We start from the raw sequence: 6,511 nt of genomic DNA, 5'->3' as shown, positions 1-6,511 counted from the left end.
ATATGACCATATCAATGATAATTCATGTTAGCACAGAAGTGCTGACTACTGGGCTGGTGATAAAGATGACTTGGTACCCCCCACAGAAACATATTTTTTTTTAAGAATTTCCAAATTGATAAATAACATCAAGAATTTTCAATATTTATGAATTCATTATTTTGGCATCTTCGATTGCATAAAGACATGACAGAAAATTAGAATAAATTATAATTGTTTGGTCCAAAGCAGTAATACATTGCAGTGCACATCAGCACTTGCTACTATATCTCTATCCCAAAATCGTTCGGTATAAAAAATCTAACTTGTTGAAATGCAATTGAGTTTGTGTTTGCTTTCTTCTATTTTGGAAGGTCATAAATGGATTTATCCAGGCACGGGATTGACAGTGCAGGATTTTAAATCTACATTAAGAAGATCAAAAAGAGGTTTAAAATGAATACAAAAGGAGAGAATTTATTTGTTTTTTTTATTAAAATAACGTTCATATGATAAAATTTAAAAAATAAACTTCAACTGTTAAAATGATTGATGGATTGTAAGTGTTTAACGCCACTTTCAGCATTGTTGGCTAAATCGAATATGCCACTTTTTTATTGGCGGAAAAAGCCAGAGAGAAATAAAGTCCTTCGGCAGGAAAACGGGAAATCATAGCCCATTAAAACAGCTAAATCAATTTATGATTTTATGGTATCTTCTGACTGGTTTATTCTGCCTATTCAAATATTTCAGATTTCATAGGTGAAATATTAAAAAAAAATCATGTTGGAGCTCCCAGAAAAGTTGTGCAAGCATGTAATTATGTGGTTACAACATTTAAATAATTACATGTAACCAAAGTAAATCAAGGTAAAACATTTAATAATTAAAGAGAAGAAATATATCATATAACAACATTCTGTTAAATGATTTCAGGAATAAATTACCTTAGATGTACTTGACAAAATCTTTAGTAATTTAGCAATGCTCTTCAACTTTGCACTTTATTTGGCCTTTGTAACTTATTTGATTCGATCGTCACCGGTGAGTCTCTTGAAGACGAAACGCGCTTCTGTCGTACTAAATTTCAATCCTGGTATCTATGATGAGTTTTTTTTTCAAATCACAGCATACAGTTATAGATCAGCACAACTACAAAAGGCTCCTTACTTATATATATATATATATATCTTTATTCTCATTAAACCATATACATCGGAATAGAGAAGAAATTTATGTTCAATTTTTACAATAAAATTAAGAATGTTTGCAAAGGAACCAATGAAACAATGAATTAAAAAATAGAGAACAAAATAAAGCGGTCATCATAGTTCTATTAGAAATGGTTCTTCCAAAAAATATGTCACTTTTTTTAATTTCTTTTTACACTTGCATTACTAATTACTCCAGTTTTTTCCTTTTTTTCTATAAAGATAATATTCACCGCTTATTTCTCTAAAAGGAAAATTGTCTTTTGTTAGTAACATAACATTGTTTACCTTATTTCCATAAAAATGTTTACAATCGCAAGGAAACATTATAATATTATTTGAATTCCTTCTCTGTTTAAAGTGATTCAACTTTCTTGTTAACTTTTCCCTAAGCATATTTACATTATTATGTGTGGATCTCATTCTTCTTCTGTTTCTATTTTTTTTTCTTCTTCGATATTTTATTTTCCAACTTGCATTCCCTTGTAGGGAAGTTTTGATTTTCCGAAGGGCGTATTCTGAAATAAACGGAAAGCTTTTAGGAAAATCTATTGAAAGCCATATGCAGAAGGTACACTATTAAACATAATTTGTCAAAAGTTGTTAAGATATTCATTATTTTAAAGACAATTTTTCCATAAGATTTATTCCAGAGAGTAGTTGTACATTGATTGATTTCCGTACATGAGCACTATTGTATCTTAGATGGAACAGGTTCTGATTACTCCTCCAGAGCTCGAGTTCAGCCCTGATTTGGTTGGGTTCGTGTTGCGGAATATTTAGTTGTCTTTATAGTATTTTGGGGGCTGTTGTTTGTCTTTACAGCTTTTCTTTTTGTCATAATATTGTTTTTGTTCTTGTTTTACTTATGAGTTTTCATTGTCCTCCTCAGTAAATATGTTCTAATGCTTGGACACTGCATTTCTCTTTGCAAATTGTTGATAAATTTCTGAGCAGTCGGGAGTATACATCTCCCAGTTGATACAATATTCTAGAGCTTGCCTTTCCTATCATTATTTCCATGATAGAGGGTTGCTGCTTACAAGAAACAATTCAAGCAAGAGTTCCAAGTGGTGAAGTTTAAATCGTCCCTTCGAAAACTTTAATGACGCCATCACGAGTTGGTTGTCCGTTATGGAATATCTGTTTCACAGATGACGACGGATATGTTCCAATTGTCGTAGCCACAATCCCCTCCTCTTTTCTTAGTATTTTACCAACCGATTTAGACTTCTTAACACCGGCTTTGTACTTACATGATCAACACGACGGGTTAAACATGTGGAGCAGGATCTGTTTTCCCTTCTGGAGCATTTGAGATCACCCCGTGTTTTAGGTTTTGTTCGTGTTGCTCAGTCTTTAGTTTTCTATGTTGTGTTTTCTATACAGTTGTTTGTGTTATCGTCGTTTTTTTGTTTTTGCTATGTCATTGTCAGTTCCGTTTTCGACATATGAGTTTGAATATCCTTTTGGTATCTTTCGTTTCCCTTGTAAAGACCATGAATCGTGTTGTATAATTTCCATGTCAATAACTTGCATAATCTATAAATAATTTCAGGATTTATATTTTAATCTTGGCTTGGTACATCTCTGCAGAACTATAATACAAAGTGATGATTCATCTCGACAACGTGCAAATGTAAAGCTCATTATGTTGTAAATGCTTCTACTCTTTCTCTTTTTTTTTTATGTTTCTTGTCAAATGTAATCCCCCGATCCTTAACTATAAGTAACTATGATTTCTTTCAATATTTTTCAAACTGTTACAATTGATGTGAAATTACCTTTAAACATCTTCTGTTTCAGCTGTTTAACTTTCAGCATATCATTTCCAAGCCATACAGTTTTACAAACCAATGTACAAGAAGGAGGATTATTAGAATATTTGCTAAAAAAAAAAAAAAAATAAAAAGCTACAAATTTTCCCTATAACAAACCACTACAAGAATGTGACCAATTAAAGCAATCTCAATCGGGAACCTGGACAATCAAAGCAATTATCAATATTCACGAATAATTTAAAACAAAATTTCTTCATGTACCATTGTTATTGCTTCTATAGTGTTGGAAATACCTTATTCAATATTTAAAACGAACAATTGTCTTTATTTTTCCGAACTTAGGTCTCTGTTAATTAATCAACAACTACTTTTAAAGTAGAGGGTTGAAATATTTTTACGTTTAAAAAAAAATCAATTCATCAATCAATACTTAAAAGAATCCAATGGAGATAAGGAATTCTGTTGTTTTCTATATTATTCAAATTCAAAGTTCTTAAGCATGCGAGTGAAATGAAAGTTCGATACAGAAAATGATAAAATAAATTAATTAACTTAATTATTGAATTCGAGCTGTAATTTCATGGCCATTCCATACCAAAAAAATATATATACCTTCTTATATTGGTATATCCAAGGATTTGTATAGTAAGACTTACTATATAAATCCTTGGTATATCAACTTTTTGTAAAATGTATTAGCATGCTGCATTTTTCAAGTAGACTTAACTGTAACTAATATATTCCTGATTGGCTAGTAACCTTTTCTTTTATGTGAAATCATGCTACATGCTTATTTCAGCACCTTGTAAATTCCAATAATTCTAGTCATAGATATATCTATAAGCTGCTCCTTACTGGTACTAGTCTCTCAGTCTGGATAAATTTTGTGTTATTTATAATACTAAAAATCTACTTTGCCAAGCAGGGGCAGATACAAAATTTTTGAAAGGGGGTCGTACTTGCATAAAACGAATTTTTGGACGATTTTATGCTAAATCATATAAATCGTGAAAAAACATGATATAATTATTTTTTTTGTCGATCAAAGGATGGGCTTACGCCCTCTACGCCCCCTGGAACCACAACTGACCTGATTAATTGCTTTTATATTAGTTATCACCGACAATAATTTTGAGTTGTTAAATTAGACGCGTCACTAATGATTCAAAACTGTATAAAAAAATCATGTCTACAAACGAACAAAACAGCAACCATTTTTTTGTTGTAAATTAGCGTAAATAAGTGATAAAAAGGCAAGATTTTGCATAGATGCATTGCAGGAAAATAATGTAAAAGTATCCATAGCAAGACATTTCTATTGTTGATCTATGAAATAGCCATATTTGCAACTAGTATTTTCTAGATAATGTTTCTACATGCAACTAGGAATTATCCCATGCAAAATATTTGATGACACACTTACAACTAAATTTGAAAGAACTGATGCTGAAATAATAATTCAAACTTAAGATATAAGTATGTAATTTTTTTTCAATATCTGCAAAATTCAATTTTACCGACTTCATAACGTATGACAAGTTTTTTCTGAGATTATCGACTACGTAGGCCTACGTCATGCAAATATAACTGTCATAGTGTTGTCTATACACATTATCGCTATTTAGTCCAATCCGGAAAAAAACAGTCATTTAGACAACTTCCTGTCTGGGTCAACAGGCCTTGAATAGGGTAACAACAAAGGTCATCAGTAACGAGCTGAGGGAGGAAAAAATTTAGAAAGCGATCAATAGGAAACTTTGATAGGTTATGATCCACTTTTTCGAAACTCAAATTATAGTCAAAAAATATTTTGTTTGAAGTATTTACGATGTTTTAAACAGATCTCATTAAAAAGTATCATGCATGGTGCATTGTTTAAACAGGGCCCCAGATAGCTTCAACTGGATGAAAAAGTTGTGTAATTTTAGAACTTATCCGGAATGGAATAAAATGCGATTAGGTGTATTCCATCCACTTGTTGCCTTTGATTGTCTCCCTTATGTTTGCTTTTTGTATTTTAGCGATTTTTTGTTAATGCTTTTCTATGATGAGGGCCTCGGGGAAGACTATTTATATAACTAAGTGTGTAGACCTCGTAAAATAAAGTATTGTTGTTGTTAATCTTATAATCAAACACTTAACGCTTTCAAATAAAATAACTGAAATAAAACTGCTTGCTATTTTTTATATCAAAAACCTATACAAATATATATAAGAGCCATATTACCTCAAGTTTCAATGCATATTCAATGTATTTCTAAATAGATATTCTATGAAATATTATACCTGTTATTACGCATTATTCCATCCAGGCAAGTTTGATTTGTAGTAAAATATTGCTGAACACCACAACATTGCATCTCATAAACAATTCCTTTCTCAATTAGTCTTCCTTGACAACACAAATCAACAGATCTGTTGAAGGTATTCCTTCCACACATATCTGGTTTACTTATTGTACTGAAAATAAATAATGTTCCAGCTGCTCAAGACTTACGATATTACAATTACTGAAGGGGGATAGTAAAGAGTGAAGAAAAAATAGGACATAATCATTTTCGCCCCATACTTTATATAAATTTACCATGTGGATATGAAAATACGCAGTAGTCTTAACGGATAACTACACAAATTCTGTAAGTAGATCGTGCAAGGTCTTTGGAGGAGTTCATTGCCCAGACTTAAATTTTCTATGAAGTGTTTTTTACAATGGTTTTTGTCTTTTCGTCTATTTTTAGGTTTTTGACGTGGTGCTATCGGTTTCTCATCGACTTATGAATTTGATTTACTATTTTTGTCTTTCATTTCTTTATTAAGTCACAAGGTACTTGAGCCTTGGTAAAGCATCACAGGCACTTGTCTCCGATTGTTTTACCTATAAACATTTATATACAGAGACAAGTGTCTGAGTAAATTTTTTGGGAAATTTAATTACTTGTTGTAGGTAACTCTTTAGGAACTGACTACGAGGCAACCTGAATCGTTGCACATTTAAAAAGAAACAGAGAGAATACCTTCCGATTGATATTAACAAAATATCAAGATATATTTAGACTTACTGAACAGCAGATTTAAGATAAAAATAAAATCTTTGCTTGAGATAAAAAAAAAGCCATATTAATACAAATAGGTTCTCATTGTTGCTGAAACACTGACTTGACTATTTCGTGGCTGATGTTCAAATGAATATACTAAGAGCATACAGGACAATCATATGTCATTAATATCTGCGGGACGAAAGCTTAAGATTTGGTAAAAATACACAATTCTATATATTGACTAAGTATGTGTCAAATCATCCAGTTTTAGCTACACCTCAGGAAGTCGTGTTATATGTGTTTAAAAGTATAATAAGCTCACCATGTAATGTACATAGTTACTTTCATAGATTATTTAGGAAACGAATGCTTCTTCTTCAGCGATTTGTACAAAAATGTGCACAAGATAAATGCTTTTACATCCCTTTATATATAAAATTACAAAAAAGAAGCGTTCAAAACAAAAAGTTTCATTTGTATGCTGTAACCATAAAATTACGAG

The 6,511-nt window shown here is 31.2% G+C and overlaps 1 long non-coding RNA gene across 1 annotated transcript; it reads right to left on the bottom strand.

Moving 5' to 3' along the window:
• Positions 1-253: 253 nt before the first annotated feature.
• LOC127738341 (uncharacterized) lies at positions 254-5,431 on the bottom strand. The gene is made up of 4 exons (XR_008000012.1): positions 5,258-5,431; positions 4,395-4,417; positions 2,975-3,078; positions 254-1,708 (listed from the first exon to the last, which is right to left on the bottom strand). It is a non-coding gene; the product is annotated as an uncharacterized LOC127738341 (long non-coding RNA).
• Positions 5,432-6,511: the final 1,080 nt, after the last annotated feature.

The sequence above is a fragment of the Mytilus californianus genome, unplaced genomic scaffold, assembly GCF_021869535.1.
Source record: "Mytilus californianus isolate M0D057914Y unplaced genomic scaffold, xbMytCali1.0.p SCAF_4, whole genome shotgun sequence".
Taxonomy (NCBI): domain Eukaryota; kingdom Metazoa; phylum Mollusca; class Bivalvia; order Mytilida; family Mytilidae; genus Mytilus; species Mytilus californianus.
This window is presented reverse-complemented; position numbering and strand designations above follow the sequence as displayed.